Source organism: Eumetopias jubatus, unplaced genomic scaffold (genome assembly GCF_037043125.1).
Source record: "Eumetopias jubatus isolate StellerSeaLion01/CBP00866 unplaced genomic scaffold, mEumJub1_p1.0 scaffold_1, whole genome shotgun sequence".
Classification (NCBI taxonomy): Eukaryota; Metazoa; Chordata; class Mammalia; order Carnivora; family Otariidae; genus Eumetopias; species Eumetopias jubatus.
The window spans coordinates 86,481,038-86,503,911 of NW_028274807.1; the positions used below are offsets into that span (position 1 = coordinate 86,481,038).

General features: G+C 39.7%; 1 protein-coding gene across 1 annotated transcript in view; it reads right to left on the reverse strand.

Moving 5' to 3' along the window:
* KCNMB2 (potassium calcium-activated channel subfamily M regulatory beta subunit 2) overlaps positions 1 to 21,857 on the reverse strand; it is a 224,409-nt gene extending 202,552 nt beyond the window's left edge. The window contains exon 1 of the mRNA XM_028101080.2: positions 21,621 to 21,857. The gene's annotated coding sequence lies outside the window, so the exon portion shown is untranslated. The remainder of the gene's footprint in view (positions 1 to 21,620) is intronic.
* Between the last annotated feature and the right edge of the window lie 1,017 nt (positions 21,858 to 22,874).

A 22,874-nucleotide genomic window follows, 5' to 3' on the forward strand; every position in this document is an offset into this window, starting at 1 on the left:
TCCTCCTCTGCGGTTGTATTTCAAACAAGGTACTGAGTGTGGCAACTGAATTATTACAGTTACTTCTGTATTCTATTGGCAATTTAAAATTGGCCTGGGTTAAAATGGGAAACTTCACACTAGTCGTAAGAAACTCTTAAGAGACACAGCAATTCAATCTGGTTCACATAATAATAGCAATAAAGAAGAAACTGAACATTTTTCCCCCCTCTCTTGCAACGAACTAAAAACAATTTACGGATTTTCTTATTAATCCTCACAGAAGAGCTGTAGCCATTTTTCTCACTGAGGACCTTAACCATAGAGGTCATGAGGCAGAGTGCATAAAGGAACAGCAGGTGCTGGTGTGGGAACAGAGGACTTTGTTTCAGGGTCCCTTGGTGGTACTAACATGCTATTTGGTCTGGTTGAGTCACAGAATCTTTCTGAATCTCTGTCCACTCATCATTTAAATGGGAGGAGTTGGTAAAGGTGATTTCCAAGATGCCTTCATGGGCGGGTTCTAAGTGATTTCACAGACATTGGAGTCCACAGCTTAGATTTTCTCCCGTTTGATACCCCTGCTTAAACAAGTCTTCCTTAAGGCTCTGTAACTTTACTATTCTTCCAGATCTTTCCTGTTTATAAATTTTCTTTTTTCTTCTCCTTTTCCTAAGAGGAATGGGAAAGACAGTAATGCCTTTTTTTGTGTCCGGAGATCACCAACCAAAAAAGATAGACTAAGGCAGTAAATGGACAGTTACTTTTTTTATCCCTGGTGGAATGCTATGGTTGTTTGGGATTTGAAGTTTCTTTCCTGACAACGTCACTTCTGCCCCTTCCTCCAAGTGTTTCACATTCTACTTTATCAGACTGAAACCATCCATTATTTCTTTCAAAGTTCTTTCTTCAAGATGTTTCTATTCTTAATTCATCCTTTCCTTTCTCCTCCACCCCAATACAAATATAACCCATTTTAGAGGAAGAAGAGCACCTTTGACATCGAAAAACAACCTTTATTGTGGCCTTAATCTAATGTCCAATTCTTCTGAGTCAGTGGTTCTTCTATCTGGATACATATTAGAATCACCTGGAAGAACTAAGAAATAACACAGGTGCCCGTCCTACCCCAAAACAATTTAATCAGAATCTCTGCAGATCAGAACTAGGCATAAGTATTATTATAAGGGTCCTAGGTGAGTTTAATGTTCAGAAAGGGTTGATAACCAGTGCTCCAGGGTCTCAAAACATTAATTAGCCTTTATTCTTCAGCTGTAATCCATTTTACTGGCTCCTTCGTCAATCTGCAAATGTGCTCAGCCTTCTGTTATCTTAATAAAACACCTTCTCTTGTCCCTCAAGCTATGATTCCATGTATCATTTTTCCTCCCACTTTACCCTCTCATTTGTTCTGCTCTGGGGTCATTCCTGAAATAGCTTTCTTTGAGGTCACCACAATGGCCAAAATAGTCCCTCTGTCTTCACCATCCCCAGGCTCTCTGCAGAGCCTGACATTCCTGATCATCATTGTCTCTGTGAAATTCTGTCTTCCCTTGGTGTCTGTGATTCTGAATTCTCTTGGTTTCTTTCCCAGGTCCCCAAAGGTTCCTTTAAAATTATACCTCTAAAGTGGCCCTAAAGTGTAGCTGCTTCTCACAGTTTTATCCTAGTTACTTGTAAATTCTTGATTTGTTCTTTCCCCCCAAAGTGATTGCCTAAGTTTAAATGATCACAGTCGTGACAATGGCTCTGAAATCCACATGCCCCTCCTGAGCTGCAATTTACATCTCACAAGGAGACATTCTTACCTGGATGTCTTTCCTCCATTTCAAACTCAACGTGTTCCAAACTGAGCTCATCCTCTTCTACCAATTCTATTCCTTCTCTGTGATCCCTCAACCGACCCTGTCTTCCCAGTTTTCTGGGCTTAAAAAGTACGGTTATCTGTCATGTTCCGCTCTCTTATTTACTCCCCATATCTCACAAATCCCCAAATTGAGTCTTTCTTCTGTCATTTTTAAGACCTCTGTTTCTCCTTCTCACTTCTAATTCTTATCCAAGCCCTTGTCTTAAGCTACAGATCAAATATCCAGTCTTTTATTTGCTGTCCCAAATTCCCAGTCAAAATTAGCCTTTCCTTTCGTGGTGGTCCCAAAGCACTTTGTGGGTCTAGTATGAGATTTAGCACATTCTGCTTTTTAATACCTCACTGTGCATACAGTTTTCATTACTTAATTGTAACTCCTGAATGTCAGAGACCATATCCTTTTGGATGGAACTAATATTAAACCTAGAGACTTACAATTTATCTGAGTAAACCAGACAGACACACACACACACACACACACACACACACGAACAATACAAATGGAAGTGGCTATGTACCATAAAGTTTAATGGTGGCACAAGGCTTTGTGAACATTGGTGATACTTTTATCACCATGACCAGTTTGAATTGATCACCCATCATACCAACACATATTTTATATATGTCATTTCATTCAAACTCCCAACGAACCTGCAAGGTCAGTATTATGACAATTCATTTTATAGATGCAGAAATACACTGAAAACATGAAATGACTTGCCCAAGGTAACACAGCTAATCATGGAACAACAGGGGTCAAATCCAGATATGGAACCTCATAGTCTTCACACTGTATGTGTCCCTCAGATTCAGTCCTACCCTGTGCTCACACATTGTGAGATGATGGGCCAGGGAAGAAGAGACTTGGCTAGGGAAAGTTACATGGATAGTGAAGAGCTGTTTTATTGCTGAAAAATAGTAAGATGTTCTGCTTATTCTTTCTTTTGACTCTCATTACTCTTGTAATTTCCCAGTTGTAGAGTGAACCTGAGCAGCAGGCAGTGTGGGGGGCTTTCAGTGGGCATGGAGGAAGTCTTTTGCTCTGCCAGCTCCTTTGGTCTGTCAGTCCGTCACTTACATCATCTCTTTCCTTCCTGAAGGCACAGTCTCTAACAAACACCGATTAAAATGACAAGAACTGGGGCACCTGGGTGGCTCAGTTGGTTCAGTGTTTGCCTTGGACTCAGGTCATGATATTAGGGTCTTGAGATTGAGATCAGGCCCTGCATCAGGCTTCCTGCTTAGCAGGGAATCTGCTTCTCCCTCTCCCTCTTCCTCTTCCCCTCCCCCTGCTTGTGTGCTCTCTCTCTCTCTCAGATAAATAAATAAAATCTTAAAAAAAATAAAATGACAAGAACCTTGGACTTGGTCATATGTTCTGATCAGCTGACTCCTGAGAAAGAATTTGTTTGACAGCCTCATGAGATCCTCTCCAGACAACTCCTATTCATGATCAGGTCACTTGCAAAGGGCAGGGGCCTGGGTCCTTCACACAACCCCCACATGCCTTTGGAAACTCAGCAGTACTTTCTTTTAGGTAGTCATCTGTATTAGTCTGCAAACAATTTGAGGGCAAAAGAGCATGTCCTCTAGTCTTTTTATTAATCTTTATATCTTCCTAGGCTACTGACTCTGAATGTGAATTATACTTATTTCATGGCAATAGTGTGAATTTGAGTTATTTTTAAGGAGAAGCAAAAGCATAAGTGCTTCCTCTTGAAAGGGGCCCAATAATTGATTGTTCACAAGAACTGAATTAAACTGATTTGCAGTTGGGTCACTTCCACATCAGAGGAAAAGGAAGGGATTGTTTTTTCTAATAAGGTTCTGTGAGACCCTGATAAGAAAGAAATGTTTTTTCTTTAAACATAAATTTTTATATACTTTCCAAATCTTAGTATGATTTCAAGTTCTATTCTGTAACAACAGATGAGGAAAAGGTATGGTGCTTTGGTATCAGTTGTAGTTTCAAGATCTGCCTCTGATAAACATTTCAGGTTTGAAATCCTATAAGTTCATTCAAATTTACCTATGACCATAATGCTTTTAAAGTTGTTATTTTAAATGCAAACTGCTTTGGAATTTCTTGGTAATGGTGATTAAGAGTATAGACTCTGGAATCAGGATTAGATCATCTGAGGTTGAATCAAGGTCGTAACACTTACTAACTGTGTAACTTTGGACAAGTTGCCAGACCTCTCTGTGCCGCAGTTTCTTTATCTGAAAAACAGAGATAATAAAACCTATTCATAAGTTTGTCAACAGGATGAGATGACAGACCATACTGCTTGACTCATGAATAAGTAATCAGAAAGTGTTAGCCATTATTAATTGTAGTAGTTTCTGATAAAATAGTTTGGCTCTGGCATATTCCTTTTCAATGATTTCTTCAAATTATCTATTCCTTTTCTCCACCTACCCTTACTCCCTCTCAAGTTTTGCTTTTGGGGTAAACCAATTTGAACAATGCCTGGTAATAAAAGAATCTCTGAAGCTACCAGTAAATGCTCATTCCTATCCTCAGCCAAGAACTCTGTCCCTTTCTGTCTCTGAGGCACTGTCCCCATCATTACTTGCATTTGAGTGGCTTGCCCATACATCTGTTTTTTTATTTTGTTTTCAACAGGTCTTCCTAAAAGTCTGCACTGGCCAATATCTAGTTCATCTTGCATGATTTTTTCATCAAATCCTATAAGCACATCTAGACCAAGACTAGCCCCAAACTGGATTTCTTGTTTTTTTTCTTTCCCCTCGCACGGTGCCAGATGGCACTTAGGTTATGATAATAAGGAAATCTGTTTTCTTCTTCATATTTTCTGTCTCTGTCATAAATCTTAACTGAATTTAGATGAACAGCAATTTAGAAGTTCAAGTTTTAGGTGAAGATTCAGTTTGAATTTCACTTTAAATTCTTATTAAAAATGATTTGCTTTTGCAAATAGAATTAATTCAATGTCATTTTAGTGGAAGTGTTTTGACAAACAGTGATAAAACTCTAGCCAAGATAACACTTTGGCATAGGGCAGTTTTGTTTTGTTTTGCTTATCTTTATTGAAGAACTACCAGTAAGAAACTCCTTAGCTCTTATTATGCCTTTGAAACATGGATAACATCAAACTGCATTACCTAGGAAAGAAGAAAGAAATCTGAACACCATTAAAGGTGCTGTCAGAATTGACTGGTATTTATTCACAAATCTAGCAGACTACTGAGGCATAAAATGTGTAACTTATTAAGTCATTGCTTCCGAATACAAATTATAATAATTTCAGGGTAATAGAGTGTTTAAATATCTACAATTTAAGGGAAGCAAAAGCCAGGAAAATTACTATATTTGCTTGAGTTAAAACAGTTACAGACTACAACAAAACAACAGCAGCAACAACAAAAACTTACAGAAATGGGAGGACCTGTGATCCAAAATCTACCTAGACTAAGGAAAGGTGATTTTATAGGAAAGCAGCTCATGTACCCCCCAAATCCTCATGTACTCAAATCAAGGCTGATTTGGGGAAAATGGGGTGGGAAGGAAATAAAGCTTATAATGCCACTGCTCTATATTAGGTTATGGAAAGTATTATGCAAAGAGAATTGGGACAAAATTTATATTTTTTCAGAAATGGGTTGTCAACCTGAATTATCTTAGAGATTGGTGGCAGAAGAATGGAATCACTTTTTAGGTTTTGTTATTCAAAAGCTAAGACTGCAGGAAAATAGAAAAACAATTTGATGATATGTTAAGGAAAATATGTGAGGTCTGTTACAAAACATTGTGCTCATTTGCTTAACTCTCCCTTCCCTTTTGCTCCTTCTCAGTATGGAAGCTTGTAAGGGTAACAGTGTCAAATCATTCTTCCACAGTTAGTATTTAGAATCATATCTGTAAACGTTGCTCAGCATCTGAATGAGGGCCAGCACTGTGCATTAGGGGTTTACTTAGCAGGTAAGGAGAGAGCAGAGATAGATGTTAATCCACAGGAAAGCAGATTGTCCTGGTCAGACCTTTGTCCGTGAGTCGTGTGCTTCCCTCTGTTTCCTGGGGCTCTGGGCATGACCCTCTTGGGACCTCACAGTCCAGGCCTGTGCAACTGGGGCCCGTGCAGATTGGCACCTGAGCAGAAAGTATGTCAAATGGCCATCAGGTGTCAAATTCAGTGCTTGAAAATTTGGAAGTCAGCCTGGTGTCAGCTTGAACCCCAGCTTTGCCACCTACAAGTTGTGTTACCTTGGGCAAACTCATTACTCTTTCTGAGCCTCAGTTTTCTCAAGTATAATAGAATATGGGAATATTAGGAGCACTTGGGTCTTTCTGAGCTGAAAATGAGAAAATGCTTAGCAAATGCCTAGCATCATGCCTTAATCTTGCTAGGGGTTCACAAGCTACAGATGATACTATTATGTAAAGTGCCTATCACTTACAAAGGGCTCAATAAAGGTCTTGTTAGCAGTGACCATATCAAAAATGAGCAGCTATTTCTCCATGGTTGTTGCCCGCCAAATCTTCTCTGGAAAGGTCCATGTCTTGGTGAAACAGTCTCCAGAAGTAGAGGTGATGTGTTCATAGTGAAGTGAGGCAGTGTGGCCTGGGGTCTGGAGTCAGAGGAACTGGCTGAAAGTCTGGCTCTGACATTACTTGCTGTGGGACTTGGGACAGGCCTTTTAGTGTCTTTGAGCTTAGTTTTCCTGTCTTAAAAACCTCCATTTTATGGTGATGCCTCCTATACTGAGTTGTAGGACTCAGATTAATTCTGTGTGAATTCCATGTGTAACGTACAAAATGAAGTAAAACGCCAAGTTCACCAACTACCACGAGGCCCTCATGACCCTCCTCTCAAAAGAAAGGGTATCTAGACCACTCTTGCATCCTTACTGGCTCTTTATCAACTGCCCTCACTCTTGCTTAACTTTTTGAGGAAAAATTATTTCCTGCACCTGGGTGGCTCAGTCGTTAAGCGTCTGCCTTCGGCTCAGGTCATGATCCCAGGGTCCTGGGATCGAGCCCCGCATCGGGCTCCCTGCTCAGCGGGAGAAGCCTGCTTCTGCCTCTCCCACTCCCCCTGCTTGTGTTCCCTCTCTTGCTGTGTCTCTCTCTGTCAAATAAATAAATAAAAACTTAAAAAAAAAAAAAGAATGGCCTGCTTCCTCACCATCTGCTCGGTCTTTTAATGATATTGAACCTAATTTTGATGCTTAACCTTGTTTTGGAACGTGAGCTCTCATTTCACCAGTGAATTCGTAAAATCCAAATCACAAATATAAAGCCCTTCCTATTTGAACTGTTTGTAACATTTGACATGATAACCTGCTCCCACCTTAATCATAACAACAGGCAACATTTCTTGAAAGGCTACTTCTTACTGCACTGTACTAGCCACCTGCCTCTGGGTGGCAGGTATTAAGGCTTCACTTTATTTAGGAGGAAACTGAGGCACAGAGATGTTAATTAACTTGCTTAATGTTACAGAACTGCTACATAAGTATCAAAAAAAAAAAAAGAGGTAGATTGGAACTCTGTTAATACTGATGCTTCTTCTTGGAGCTTTATCCTTTTCTTAGCTTCGATTTGTAATCTTTCTCTATGAAAATTACCCAAAGCACTGTGTACCTTTCTTATGGCATCTGTCTCACTCCTAACCCCTGGAATGTGATATATAATCTATAATCTCTTCGAGGACATCCTTTAGCATAATGCCTTGTTGGGACAAATTATTTTTTAACAAAGGGAGCATTAGACAAAGACTCTTTCCTTGGACTGATAAATCTGAAGAGTGAACACTAAGTAAGAACATGAAAACATCAATTCCTTCCTGGCTCCTATATAAACAACGTAACACTGACTTTCTCAAGCTCAGAGTTCCCTTAGGGTGAATTGGTCAAGAGGTTTCTCCATACTATTGCAGGGGTAGAGAAACAGAGTTGAAGCGCCCAGATGTGTATACTTTGTTTAGAAGTTGCTTTTGGAAGCCTCATTGCTGTTCTGATTGATGACAAAAGATTCCAGGCAGGGGAGGTATAATGTGAGTTAGATAAACTCTAGGTAAGGTAATGCTCAGGAGAGGAATTTGAGCAAGTTTGTGTGATGCCCAGAAGGACCATAAACAAGAGACAGTGAGTGTTGTTACATTTCCTGCTGACCTTTATTTAACAGAACTTTTGTATTAGAAAAGAGCTTGCTTTAGCTTATTCTTAAAATTGCTGTTTGTTCACCTGCTTTGAAAAACGAACAGGTAAGAGTAAGCATGGAGGTATATTAAGATTTTGCTTACTTGGTGTAGTGTTCTCTTGATCTCTTTTCTAAGATTATAATTATATGAATATAATGAATATATATAATATATACCTAATATATAAATATACACATATATATTGGGCGAAGAGGCTGATGTATGAAGTAGATGCAAGGCACAGTGTGGGTATTTTAAAGGAAAATGTACTAAAATATAGGACTGCTAGATATAATGAAATTTCGATTTTTAGAAGTGAAAATAATTGAATATAAGCAATTTCATATGGTTCAGCTTTTTAGAAGATACCTCAACTTATACTGACTCAAATCCTATAATGTAAGTGACACTGTCCCACTTAACAGAGACGAAGCTCAGAGAAGTTAAATGGTTTTCCCAAGGGCATGCACTAGATGAATTTTGAACTCAGGTCAACTTTCTTTCTACTCCATAAAAGTATCTTTTTATAAATGTGTCTCTTCATGAAATTTGAAAGTAGAATTAAAAAAAAAAGAAAAATGATGTATGTGTATAACTATGTAATAAGTAGCAAAATGTAAAACCTGCTAAAAGAGCTCAAATCCTGGAGAGGTCCCCTCTAGCTTGGGGGACAATGAATGGGAAGGGAGAGGGAAAATGGAAAGGGTTGAGAGAAGGTTCTATCTAGAAGGTGACACTGGAGAGTGGGTACGAGTATGACAGGTGGAAATGGAAAGGGTGGCAGGCATTTTCTGGGTGTTTGAAGTGCATCGGGCCAGGGCCAGAGGCATGAGGATGTTGTGATAGGTATGTTTGAGGGGTGGCAAGTGGTACAGTTCAGTTGTAGTACAGGGTGAGAAAGGCAAGGTAAAGATTAGGCTGGACAACTTGGAGGACTGCAATGATCTGTCCTGTTGGATGAGACTTGATTTGCTTGGCCAAGCAAGAGCCACTGAAGAGCTGTGATGATAGTTCCATGATCAAGGTCATGCTTTGGAGCTACTCATTAGGAAAGGCTAGAGGGAGAAAACAGGGTGGGAAGAGATTAGAACAGTTTTTTTTTCTTGATAATTTATATATGATTGATCTACCCAGGATGTTTATTAAAGTGGCAGGCCTTACCCAAAATGATTCTGATTGAATACAGGCCACATGAACTGGTATTTTTTAAAAGCTCCCCAGGTAATTCTTCTGCCAGAGATTTAAGGATAGCACTTTGAAAAAAAAAATCAGACCAAAGGCATGGAGGTTGGTGAGCAAACTATCATAATAACCAAGGTGTGAGAACAGAGGGGCTTTATTCGTATAGGGAGGAATAAAGATACAAACACATAAGATTTTTGAAGGAAGACTCAATAGGACTCAGTCTATAGTTGGGGAAGGATTCAAAGAATAGTTGGCTTTAGGAGCTGGGCCATCATTTAGTAGCACAATGAATAGAAACCGGAGGCAGAGTGGGTTTATTAGGTCTTACCATGAGTTCAGTTCTGCCAGGTAAGTTTGGAAGTGTAGACAGCAGCCATAGGGAAATGTCTACCAGGTGGCAGGCAATGTGGGACTTGGGTTGGGGAGCAAGGTCACAGTTGAAGAGATGGTTTGGGATGAAAGTAGAGACAGCATTTTCTTTTTCTTTTTTTTTAAGTCTCATGCTTTTTTTTTTTTAAAGATTTTATTTAGTTATTTGAGAGAGAGAGAGCACATGAGCAGGGGGAGGGGCAGAGAGAGGGAGGAGCAGACTCCACGCTGAGCAGGGAGCCTGATGAGGGACTCCATCCCAGGACCCTGGTATCATCACCTTAGCTGAAGGCAGACGCTTAACTGACTGAGCCACCCAGGCTCCCTGAAACAGTATTTTCAATTACTGAGAAGTATAACAAAAAATAAGGAAAGGAAAAAGAGGATCCAGCAAAGAGGAAAGATAGGAAAGAACTGAAAAGTAGGAGGGACCTGGGAAATGAAACATAATTAAAATCAAGGAAAGAGAGGATTTCAAGAAAAAAAAATCATTCTGTGTATGTGTGTGTGTGTGTGTGTATATATATACACACACACACATATGTAAAATATAAAATGACTGAGGGTCATGAAGGCTGTGAAAAAGCCAAATTGGGTGACTTTTCCTGCAATCACAGGAAACCAATGTGGTCAGAATTCATACACCAGTGCTTTAAAAAAAGAATGAATGGGGAGCAAGGAAGTGGAGGTGGTAAATATAGACTACAATTTCAAGATGTTTTTTGATCAAAGAGAGCTCTAGTCATGTTCCAGGGTTCATAACCTCACCATCTACCCAGTTACTCAAGCCAGAAATCTAAAATTGTCCTCAACATCTCCTTCTTTACCCATGTGCTCTCAGATTTAGCCCATCACCAACTCTCTGATAGGACTTCTTGAACATGGCTCCTTCTGGCCACTTGTCTGCCATTTCACTGCTACCTGATCTAAGCTACCCTCATCTGGATTATTACAATAGCCTTTCCATTGACTTCTCTGTATCCACTTGCTCACCTCCATTTTGATCACCACATTGCAGCAGATCAATGGCTGAGATAGCTTTGCAAAGCACAAATATCTTCTCAGCCTCCTGCTTAATACCTTGGATGTCTTTCCATTGCTTTTTGCATAAGGAGCAAACTTCTTCACAGGATCTGTAAGGGCTTACCTAGCCAGACACTTATTTCCCTCTTCAGCCTCATCTTTAACCACATGCTGCTTAATCCCTGTTCTCCAGCCACACTGGCCCTTCCTCAGAACACAGTCCCCATTTATTCTCTGTAACAGGCTTCCTTTTTATCTCATTCATTAATTTAAAAAATTGATTGCCTTTCGCTAGAGTGCAAGCTCCATAAGAGCAAGAAATTCCCACCCTCTCCCACCCCTCACCCTTTCCCACACGCAGGTGTGACACTTGATAAATGTTGAATAAGTGAGGGTGCCATGCTTTAGCCTTGCACATGCTTTTTCCTCTGCCTAGAAAGCTTTTCCTCTAATCCCTGCTGCTTTCACACTTGCTTTTTCTTTTTTTCCCACTTTCATGCTTTTTCATTTAGCATCTTAGTCCTTTCTTTTTCAGAGAACCTTTCCTGGACATTCTTGACTACACTAATGTCTCTAATTAAATAATCTCTTAGCACTTATTATATTTGTAATTTTACATTTATTCCTGGGACTATTAGAAAAATATCTTTCTCATCCAGGACTGTAACCTCCATGGTTGGGGATGAGGTCATTTGTGAGCTGGCTCAACATTGTAACTCCAATACCTGACAAAGCGCCTAGTCCACAGTGGATACTCAGTAAATATTCATTGAATAAATGAATGGGTAGTTGAATGAATGCAGATATGAAATGAGGACTGATCAGTTAAAGGCCAGCAGAATGGAAAGTAGATTATAGATTTTTTAATGTGGACACCTGAGCACATCAGTCTAGGGTAAGAATCTTCTTCCAGTAAACAAATTAAACACCATATGAAATTACACACAAGGCAACTTTTCATATAGGCGTATAAATCAAAGCATATCTCCTATTTTTTATACCATTTTTTTCACAGTTTCATTTCAACAGACACTAGATCCACTTGTCAGGGGGGAAATTGGCCTAGAAGATTGAGAAGCAGGTTGTCATAGACATTATTTTTTTATGATTTTATTTATTTATTTGATAGAGAGTAAGCTCAAGCAGGGGGAGTGGCAGGCAGAGGGAGAGGGAGAAGCCGACTCCTGCTGAGCAGGGAGACTGATGCGGGGCTGGATCCCGGGACTCCAGGATCATGACCTGAGCCGAAGGCAGATGCTTAACCAACTGAGCCACCCAGGTGCCCCTGTAATAGACAATCTTTGGCTAGTTTTCTTTGTACCAGGGCTATTGTTATCTTTTATACACCCAAAGAGATTTTCTCAAATTTGGTAACATATTATCTAAGCCATCCTTCTCCTTTAGATATGAACTTTCTCTTAACTTTTTTTTTTATCATTCCAACAGAGAATTGAGTCCTGTACTGTTCTATTTTTATGTTTTTAAAGCAAATAGTTACCTTGAGTTGTCTACACAGAAGCCCCACATGACTGTTGCCAAGCACCACACAGGATCAAATAAAACTGCTAGGAAGTGAGGTTAAAGCAGTCATTGGTTATTCCCACAGAGAGGAAGAAACAGGATCAATCCTGTTAGAGTTTTGCCTCTAAAGTTAGGTATTATTTTCTTCCAGATGTCAGGTTGCTTCTCCCCACCCCTCTTAATTTCTTCATTTGGAATATACCAGGAAATGAAGAAAAAAAAATCCAAAGAAGTCAGTGGCTCCAGATTTACTACAAAAATACAGTCCCTCTGAGGAAATTCCAGTTCACTTTGATGGAGATACCAATACTTCAGATGGTCAGAAATTTTTGAATGATTGTACAAAACCAAGCTCAAGACATTCAAGAATTATCTCATGGGCAAGATTTACCAAGTGCGGGGCGTCTGGGTGGCTCAGTCAGTAGTCGGTTAAACCTCTGCCTTTGGCTCAGGTCATGATCTCTAGGTCCTGGGATGGAACCCCGTGTCCTTGGGCTCTTTGCTCAGCAGGGAGTCTACTGGAGAATTCTCTCTCTCCCTCTCCCTCTGCTCCTCCCCCTGTTCATGGTCTCTCTCTTTCTCTCAAATAAATAAAATCTTTAAAAAATGAAGATTTACCAAGTGCTTCTCTCTCTACCTCATGAAGTGCTGTATGCAGCACAGCCAGAATGATCCTCTGCATCTATGAGAAGCAACAAAGATTCTAGATTTGCCTTTTTTTTTTTTTTAAACTTCCTAAGAGTTTCACTTTGAGAGATAGTTTACTTTTGTGGATAAGAGTTATGGAGTCAGATACTTGACCTTATTAACTTTCCAGTGAAAAATTTAATAATTAAAAGATTTAAAAAAAAAAGTCTAACCAAACTCATTATTTATAAAGTCCTGAACTATGTCACAAAGTACAATGGAATTCCCCAGGCACATGCAGTGTCATAAGGGCTTTATTTTGACAAAGTTCCAAATTGAATCCTCCTTCAGTAGAAGCCTACGTGGATTGGTTTTATAAATTATTTCCAATGACTGAGATGTCTGTGAGTAATATAATTCTATGGATAAACAGGCAACATCAGAACTTATAAACCCCCTTTTCCTTCCTGTTCCTTATATAAGAGCCCTGTCTGCACCACAGTGCACAAAGGGGATTCAGTGCAATTAAGATTTGTGTGGTTTCTAGAACCTTACATCTCCAGTCAAGCAGCCTGGTAAATAATGATAAGACATTTGCCTGATTTCTGTACTATGGCTCTACCTCAGGGAATAGGGTGAAGAGAGAGTATATCAATCAAAAAGTTATTTTTAAAAAAATCATATATATTTAATACAGCTCTGTTCACCTAAGAACTATAAAAATGTGGTGTCTGCTCTCAAGGAGTTTGCAACCTAATTATCTGGGCTAAAAATTATACTTTAAAACTTAGTTACGTATTTTACTACTTGCCTGACTATTCTTATTTACACATTGAGTGGGTTTGTTGAAAACTGAAAATGAGCTTCCATGTCCAGAATATTCTGGAGTTTTAATTTCACACTCAGGAATACACCAAAGTGACAAGGAACCTGCACGTGGGATTCATCTGACATTTTCCCTATTTAGTACAAATGCTGGCAAATGTAAACCAAAGCCCTGCTGTCTGGTGGTATAAGCATCTTCTCTCTCTTTCCTAGGAAGTCAGCAGGCTTGACATTTTGACAGCTGATTTATTTTTCCCCTCCCCCTGAGCTGAAAATCTCGCCCAGGCTCATCTGTCACCCTGGCTTTGATGAGGGAGGGGGTTTAGGTGTTTGCTGTCTGAGACTGTCAGACTTGAAGTTGGCTTCAAATGCAAAGCTCCACCATACTCTTTAGAAAGCCAGGGTAGCAGCTGTGGGCAGACAGAAGAGCAGAGGAGGGATGGGGAAACAGCCAATAGAAGCCAGAGAATATGAAGAGAAGAGATGAGAGGACAGGTAAATGAGAAGTTAGTAAGCACAGGGCAGGTCCAGGGCTATCTTATTGGAAAATAGTTCCATGCCCACTCTTTTCCGAGGTGCATGGTTTATTTGTCCCCTTGGTCATTTACCCTTCTTAGGTCAAACTGGACACTAAGAAATCTAGTATAGACCTCATCCATCCATCCATCCATCCATCCATCCATCCATTCATTCATTCATTCATGAATTACTTATAGAGCATTAACTACTTGCTAAGAACTCTACCAGGCCCTGGAAATACTGAGATGACTATGACCCAGTCCTTAACCTCCAGGGACTTAAAATTTAACTGGGGAGGAGGGGAGCAGATTAGTGAACCAAAGATCACAGCACAGTGTGCTAAGGGCCATGGCAGAACCATGCACAGAGTGTTCTTAGAGCGAAGAGGAGCAATATCCTGTGAAGATTTAAAACAAAAAATCAAACCTTGAAAATCTGTGACATTTTTATGACAATGGCATATCCACGCTGTTGGAGAGACGCAGTACTACTGGGACCAGTTGCACTTAAAGAGGTGAATTTGAGAAATGACACAATATTAAAGGAAATGCAAATGCACAAATGTGATCATTAGTGATACAAACCAACCTTCAAGAATCTGAAATTGGAGTTGTTTGGTGTCAGATGATGTTCAGAACTGATGAAAGAAAAATTTAGCTTATGTAGTAGATTTGTATTTGAGAATGACTTCCAATAGTTTAATTGGAGGTGCTAATTTTTATTAAGCAATGAAAGGAAATTGAATTCCTTTGTATTAAGAAATTGGTAATGTTAAATCTAGAATAACTGATGATGCTAATTGCCAATTTCATGCATGTCTCTCACTGAAGTCCTATTACTTGATGAGTTAATCGGATCGGTTTAGAAATAATAAAGCCCTGGTAGTCAGAGTTGGAGTGGAGACAGGAGTGTTGAAAATGGAGCCTGATAAAGCTGAGGGGAGGCATTCAGATAAAGTTCTTTTTCGTTCTTTCCTTCCTTCCTTCCTTCTTTCCTTCCTTCCTTCCTTCCTTCCTTCCTTCCTTCCTTCCTTCCTTCCTTCCTTCCTTTCTTTCTTTCTTTCTTTAAGATTTTATTTATTTATTTGACAGAGAGAGAGCACACAAACAGGGGGAGCGGCAGGTAGAGGGAGAGGGAGAAGCAGGCTCCCTGCTGAGCAAGGAGCCTGATGCCAGGTTGGATCCCAGGATCCTGGGATCATGACCCAAGCTGAAGGCAGACACTTAACCAACTGAGCCACCCAGGTGTCCCAGATAAAGTTCTTTTAACATGAATCTATAAAATTGGGTTTGGTATCTCAGAAAAGCCTGTATTTTCTTGATTTTTCCAGAATTGCTTCTTGCATTTTGGGTCTAATCAGAAATGAGCAAATGTGAAGCATTTCCAGAAATTCTGTTTCTGGTGATGGCCAGGTGCTCAAACACCTTGAGCTTTTATGTGATACCTTAATGCTTATGTGGTTCTTAAAATGTATCTACGGGATGACTTTAGCGGCATGCAATGCCAAGAAATAAGACCTAAAGGATGTACTTGAAACCAAATCTCTCAGTGCCATTATATATATATATATATATATAATGTTTAAAAGTTTCATTTAAGATAATAAAGGGAAGATAGGTACTATGTGTTGTACCCACGCATGGTGTTAAGAGCTATGCACAGACTACCCCATTTAATCTTCACAACCCCATAACCGATGTGCTATTTCTACCTGTATTTCTGCTGAAGCAAAGGAGGCTCAGGGAGGTTTTGACAACTGGCAATGGGCAGAAGTGGGATTCAAACCAAAGTCTTCAGGGCTATGAAGCTTGGGTTTCAACATTCCCTTACACTGCATGTCTAAAGACTGAGGTTCTCTTAATGAGTAAATTAGTGTTCATTTAACTTGTTTCACAGGAGTTTAAATCTCCTTTTTGTTCGGGGAAGGAATACATGAAGCACCCACATTGTTCACAGAGGAAAGAAAAATCTTTTCTTCAGATTCTGCCCTTTAAAAAATTCCCCTAATCACTGGCAGCCTTTAGTCACTAAATACATTAAAGAAGGTTAATCTGTCATTCTATTTGTGAGGAGTCTCTATGGCTAAAGGGAGATTAAATTTCGATAGCTTATGAGTTCTTTGACCTTGAACAGTGTGAGTAACTTTTACACCGCAGTTTTCTTGGCTGTTCAATGAAAAATATAGTATCTACTATTCGAGCATACTGTGAGGATAAAATCACAATAACAGTGAGGACACTATTACTTTTTTTTTTAAGATTTTATTTATTTATTTGAGAGAGAATGAGAGATAGAGAGCACGAGAGGGAAGAGGGTCAGAGGGAGAAGCAGACTCCCTGCCGAGCAGGGAGCCTGATGCGGGACTCGATCCCGGGACTCCAGGATCATGACCTGAGCCGAAGGCAGTCGCTTAACCAACTGAAGCACCCAGGCGCCCCAGGACACTATTACTTTTTAAACATCTCCTCTGTGCCAAGTACTCTAACGAGGCACTGATTCACGTGATCACATTTAATCTCTAATCCAAAGAGGTACCAGTGAGGTAACTGAGGCTCCGTAAGATTTTAAAAAATTGCTCCTAGTCACATAACTATGAAGTAGAGAAGGCGAGAGTCGGATCAAGCCTCTCTCTTCCTACAGCTTGGACTTGTCTTAGACGCTGTGTCCTTTTCATATCACACTACCTCTCTAGAAATATTGGACTTTATTATTTGTACCCATTTTGGACAATAAGATTATTTGATTATACTTTAATTATTTGAAGACATGTACTTTATGAATGCTAGAGACTGTGAGACTAACCATGCTGATTCTGAGAGCAATAAAGGGAATGTAAATGACTAGTACCATTATTAGTTAATGTTGATTCCTATTGCTAAATAAAGTGCTGGGACTTGTATGCTCAGAAAGGGGTATTGAGCCCAGTTGTATCTTCCAACCTGGTTTTGCCATACTTTCTCTCATCACTAGCAGAGAACAGAGAAAAATATAGAACATGTTTATGTCCATAGTTATTTGTACAGCTCTGTGAAGATGTCTTTTTGAAAAAGGAGTCATTTTCGGATAAGATCAAGTTAAGGCAAATTGAATTTTTATTTGCTTTGACATAGATTGGAATCAGTGATGTGATATTTTTTTCCCTCCGTGTGTAGAGAGGAGAAAGAAAATCATCTTGATAAATCTCCTTGACTTTCCTCAAGGTGTTCAGTATCTTTCTCTTTGGAAAAAGCAACAGGGCATTTTGACACGGCTTTGACCCTCAGGTTGATAAACTTATGCTTGTAGCCTAATGCTATGAAGATTTTGACGGGGACAAATATTCAGTTCCTATATTCATCAGTTTATTCATTCGACAATCAATGCTATAGATCTGGGAACACAACAAAGTCGCTGTTCTCATAGAGTTTACATTCTAGCAGGAGAGACACAGACAATAAAAATTCAACATATAGTAAGTTGGGGGATAATTTGGTATGCTATGGAGAAAAAGCAGGGACTTGGAATAGGAAGCGTTCAAGAGGGTATGATTTAAAAGACTTTTAGGGAAGTCTTCTCTGATAAAGGGACATTTGGCAGAGACCTGAAGAAAGTGAGACTGAGTCATGTGGCTGTGTAGGGGAAGAGTTTTCCAGGTAGTGGCCATAGGCCCTGAGGTTTGAGGGTACATGGCAGGCTTGAGGAAGAATCAGAAAGCCAGTGTGGCTGAAGTAAAGTGCTAGAGGGAGAATGGAAGGCAAGGGGCGAGTGAAGAACCCCACACTGATCACACATAGCCTGTGGACCACTGTGAGGATCTGGCTCTTATCTGTAGTCGGATGGGAAGATGTTGAAGGCTTTCAAGCAGAAGACACTATGATTTAACTTCAACACGGGAACAGCCACTGGTGTTGGATACAGAATAGAATGTGTGTGTGGGAGCAGGGGAGACAGAAGCAAAAGCTCAATGAATGGTGAACGTATTGCTATAATCTGATGGTGGGTGGTAACTTGCCCATAGTGGTAGCAGTGGGAATAATAATTAAACTCTAGATACAGTTTGAAGGTAGAAGCAATGGGATTTTCTGTTCTGTGTGAAGGGAAGAGAAGATTCAAAGAGGATTCCAAAAATTTTCTTCTGAGCAAGTGGAAGAATCGAATTTCCATTTCCATACATAGGGGAAAATAGGAGAGGAGAACATTTTGTGTGGATATTCAGAAATTCGATTTTGAACATGTTGTGTGAAGTGCCTATAAGACATTTAAGTGGAAATGTTATATAGGTAGTTGAATTTGTAAGTTTGGCGATTAGGGGAAAAATTCAGTTTGGGGATTAGAATTTGTGAACTCTCTCTGTATGGTTAGTTTCTAAGGTCTTGAGATGAGGTTGGAGTCATTTAAGAAGTGTAAGTGTAGATAAAGAAGAGATTTACAGTTGAGCCATGGACCACTCCAACATTTAAAGATTTAGAAGACAATTAGGAGCCAGCAAAGGAGATTGAAAAATTCTCTATCTATAAAGTAGGGAGAATTACACACACACACACACACACACACACACACACACACACACTCCTTTTCTGGTAAACTTGGGTTAAGAAGTAGGAGACATCAGTCTTCTAGAAAGGATGATGCCAAGTTTTTGTGATGTGACAACCAAGAAACCCAAGGAGAAAGGGGCTCTGATAAGGGTACTAGCACTTCTGCTCAATCTTGCTCAGACCAACAAATGACTTTAGAATTTGGGGTGAAGATAAAGTGGATGATATGAAGTATGATAATGGGGAAAAGATGGCAACATGGTTGTAAAAGGAGATAAAACTCCATAAGTCTCCTTGTGACTATTAATACAATACCTGCTTTTTGAAAAAAATTAGTAACTATAAGTAAATAAAGAGAATAAAATGCACCAATAATATACACTAAGAGAACTTCTAACATTTTGGTATACTTTTTTTCTAGTTTTTTCATATACACATATGTATAAAAATTAGGATTATATTGTATAGACATTATTATAGTCTTTTTAACTTGATATAATAGCAAGACAATTTTTGGAAGATTCATTTGTTAGCATCTTTTGGTAAGAGGAAAAAGCTGATCAAAGAGAAGATTGTGTTAGCTTGAGAAATGACTGGTCCAATAAAGTAGAGTATGAATGTGTGTGTGTGTATATGAGAGAGACAGAAAATCAGGGTGATTGTGGACTTGGTGAATTGTGTCTTGGTGACTGATACCTTGGCTGTGTTACCTGTAGGGACTGAGAAAACAAGGCTGACTAAAGCTTTGCTTATTTTTTATGTCTGGGGGGATTCTGGACTTGTTTTCTGGATAGCTGGAGAATTGTTGGTTTTTCATTACTAGATGGCAGCACAAACTGAAAGGGAAAAATATGTGTAAATGCTTTGGTTGATATCTACCAATGTAAAGAGGTAATGAAATTAATTTGTGATACAAAGTAGGTTGTTTTGACTAAATTACTTAGTTTGGTTTTCCCCACATCTTACAAAGAAAGTAAATTCCATATTTCCCCTATGTTTTTCATATTGTGGGTCCAGTCTAGATACATATACCTTGAAGATTTTATATAGGAATTTTTCCATAAATCTGTGAAAATTGTGAAAAGTCAGTTTATCAGTAAGGTGTTATGAGCATGATTTTTCCTATTGACAACTTTTATGGCACAGACTGATTCTAAAATAAATGCTTGATGAGATTAGATTCAGAAGATATTGGCAAGACGAGAGCCAGTGAAAATCTCTTTCAAATAAATATAATTAATGAAAACAATAGAAATAATATTCAGTTGTAAACTTCTGACAGCAGTATGTAAAGTGTGTGTGTGTGTGTGTGTGTGTGTGTGTGTGTATTTCTGTTTGTGTATCACAAAGCTCTCTGGTTATGTATGGGTTCTTGATTGGTGAACACAATTGGCTAGAGGATGGGACTTTACAAGGTCAAGGTCACACATTCCACTGGCCACATAGAGGCAGAAAACTATGTCACAGTCATCAATTGCATCAGAAATTTTATACAGTTTTTTCATGGCCATGTATTCTTGGTCACAAAACAATGAGACAAGAGAGTTGGGTTGGCTCAATAATATTAATCACACTATTAGGAAAAATAGGCATGCGACTTTAAGCATAGATGCCATACCCTACAGGGCAATGATTTCAACTTTGTGAATGGCAGTATATACACAGACGCTCACAAATGTACAAACTCAACTGCATTAGACGAGAGAAAAAGCCCTACTTAGCCTTAACTCCAATATTAGCTGAAAACGAGCATACCATAACTCTCTCTCACTTTTTTCCTAGTTAATACTGCGTTAATATCAAAGTTTTAGAAGAATATCAACATTCTTTTATAAATATACCATTATTCTTTGTATCTTTATTATTCATTATAATCAAATCAGTGCATCAGAATCTAGGGTTTTTCAAAATCGAAAGCAACATCTTTACATTTTGGAGTTTGGGAAGTCCATCGGGGGAAATAGTGCAACAGCACCGAGAAATGCACTCACTACATTTCTGCCACTTCACATTGAGGGTCATATGCAATGACAAATGCTGAAACTTGCACCATAGATCAAGTTGGGGAAACAGGAGTTTCTGACCATTGCCTTTTTGCTTTAAAAATCTCACCCTATGATTTCCTGACATTGCTTTTTCTGTTCGAGCTATACCAATCCCATAATAAAGTACAAAACAGTGTAAGTTCCTCTGCAAACCCACTCATGATCTGCTTGACTTTGGAACCCAACTGCCCTCTCATCTATCAAGGAGAATTGTGCTTTTATGGTATTTGTTAAAAAAAAGGAGAAGAAAAGAAAAAGGTACAACGTCAAGTCCATAACCTCTAACGAATCACTATTTCCATCTGCAGCCTGGCAATAGCCTAAAAGCAGGAACAGGAAGAGAAAGCCCCTTCTTTTAATCTAAAACTCTTGCAAAACCGTTAACACAAACAGTGTGGATCAGCCTTTCAATATGCAAAATGGACGAAGGTACCCAATTTTCTTTGCTAATAAATTAAATCTGAAGTAGTTCTCTATCGGGGACATCGTTGTAATCTTTCAGTTTCCCCCTTTAAAAATTAGACGCTGGTTATCAAAGCACATTGGCCATGGGAATAAAATATTTATCTAACAGGTTTCAAGTCTCAACGACCACTTCCTCTTCTTGATTTTTCTTAGACCTCTATGCCTCCCACCTACCACAGTCTTCCCTCAACCCTACCGACAGCCCAGCTGACACCACAGATAAGAAGCGAACTGTTTTTTCCGTGACCTCTAAGCATTCTACTCCAAGGGAAAAGCAACGTGGAATGCACACTCAGCAGGATACGAGCCCAGAGCCAGTTTGTCCTCGAGGCATTTCTGCCATAAAATCTAATACTATTCACTGTGTTTTGCTGTAAGCTGATCCGTCCCCTACTCCCCTCTCTCCCCTTCCTGCTCTCACTCCGCACCTGGCTGCAATTCTTGACCCACAGGCACACAGCAAACAAAAGCCCGAAACAGCAACAGATTCCTTTGTTTTACATGCAAATCCTACCTCCGGTAGTTGTCACATCTTCCTCAAAAGCCACGCTTAATTTTTAATGACAGCGATCCAGTGCAGTCCTCCAAAGAGCCACCGGTAATCATCATTGCCTCGCGTGCCTAAAGCCTTTCTGGACCATTAATGTCACAACCCTTGCTAACTCATAGCTTTAATACTCTCTGCTCAAAATGTCTGAAAGAGTTTGGGAGGACAATAGGAGTGACAGGCACGCTAGACAGCCATGCTTGAAATTAGTTATCAGAAGCTCCGTGAAAGCTGCTTCATACTGTTTTTAAAGCGTGCAGGAGGTAGGATTTATTAGCCTATGATAGGCATGCTGTTTCTGTTTTTATTAAATACTGTAATAGGCTGTCTGTTAGCAATGCTGTGATAGGTCCAACATCACTTCCCACTGCTTTCGAATTCTCATATTAAAAAGGGAGAGAGGGCTCAGACTTCCTTAGGAGACCGAGGCGGACACCACCCTGCCTACTGGATCGGATCCAGATCCTCTATAACTACAGGGGAAAGAATTCCTTGTGCAAATGCTATTTTTACGTGGAAAGCGAAGTTGGGAATAAACACTTTAGGGTTCCCCAGACAATTCTCTCACTCCTAGCAAGGGACTCCTGCTCTCCCCAGTTACAAAAAATAAGTGTTCTCTGGAGTTAGATAAGAGAATCAGTCTCCGTAGGAAAATGTTCCTCCTCATTACTGAGGAAGGATGCAGGGTATGCCTAGATGCAAAATCTCAAATGATGTATCAAATGGGCTGAATGGATCAATGGGCACATTCATTATTTAAGGCTAACTTACAGTGCTTTGTGTTCCAGTTTGAAGCAATCGTGTGTTCACTGCTGTCAAAGTGCACAGAACGAAGGGTGGGTGGAGGGGGAGGGGGTGATCCATGCTGGGCAGTCATGGTCATGGAAGATGGAAGAAGGATTTCTTACCACCGGTCAGAGAATGAGGCTGGCTGGAAGTGCTACTCAGAAAAGTTGCTAAGGACTTTTCCAAACAGGGAAACAGAAAAAGTTCTTGGTAGTTCACAGTAACAGAGAGAATGTGTTCTGCTTCAACTACCCAGATTTTGTCCTTTTTTTTCTTGCGGTTCGTTCTGTCCTCCTGCTATCCCAGGAGCAATAGTCATGTAGTAGTTGCTATGGAAACTGAGTGGTCCCTCCAGCCGAGGGGCTGAGGAAGGGCAGCAGATGGAATGCGGACAGAAATGTACTATGACTGGCCTATAGCATTGAAAATAGGGAG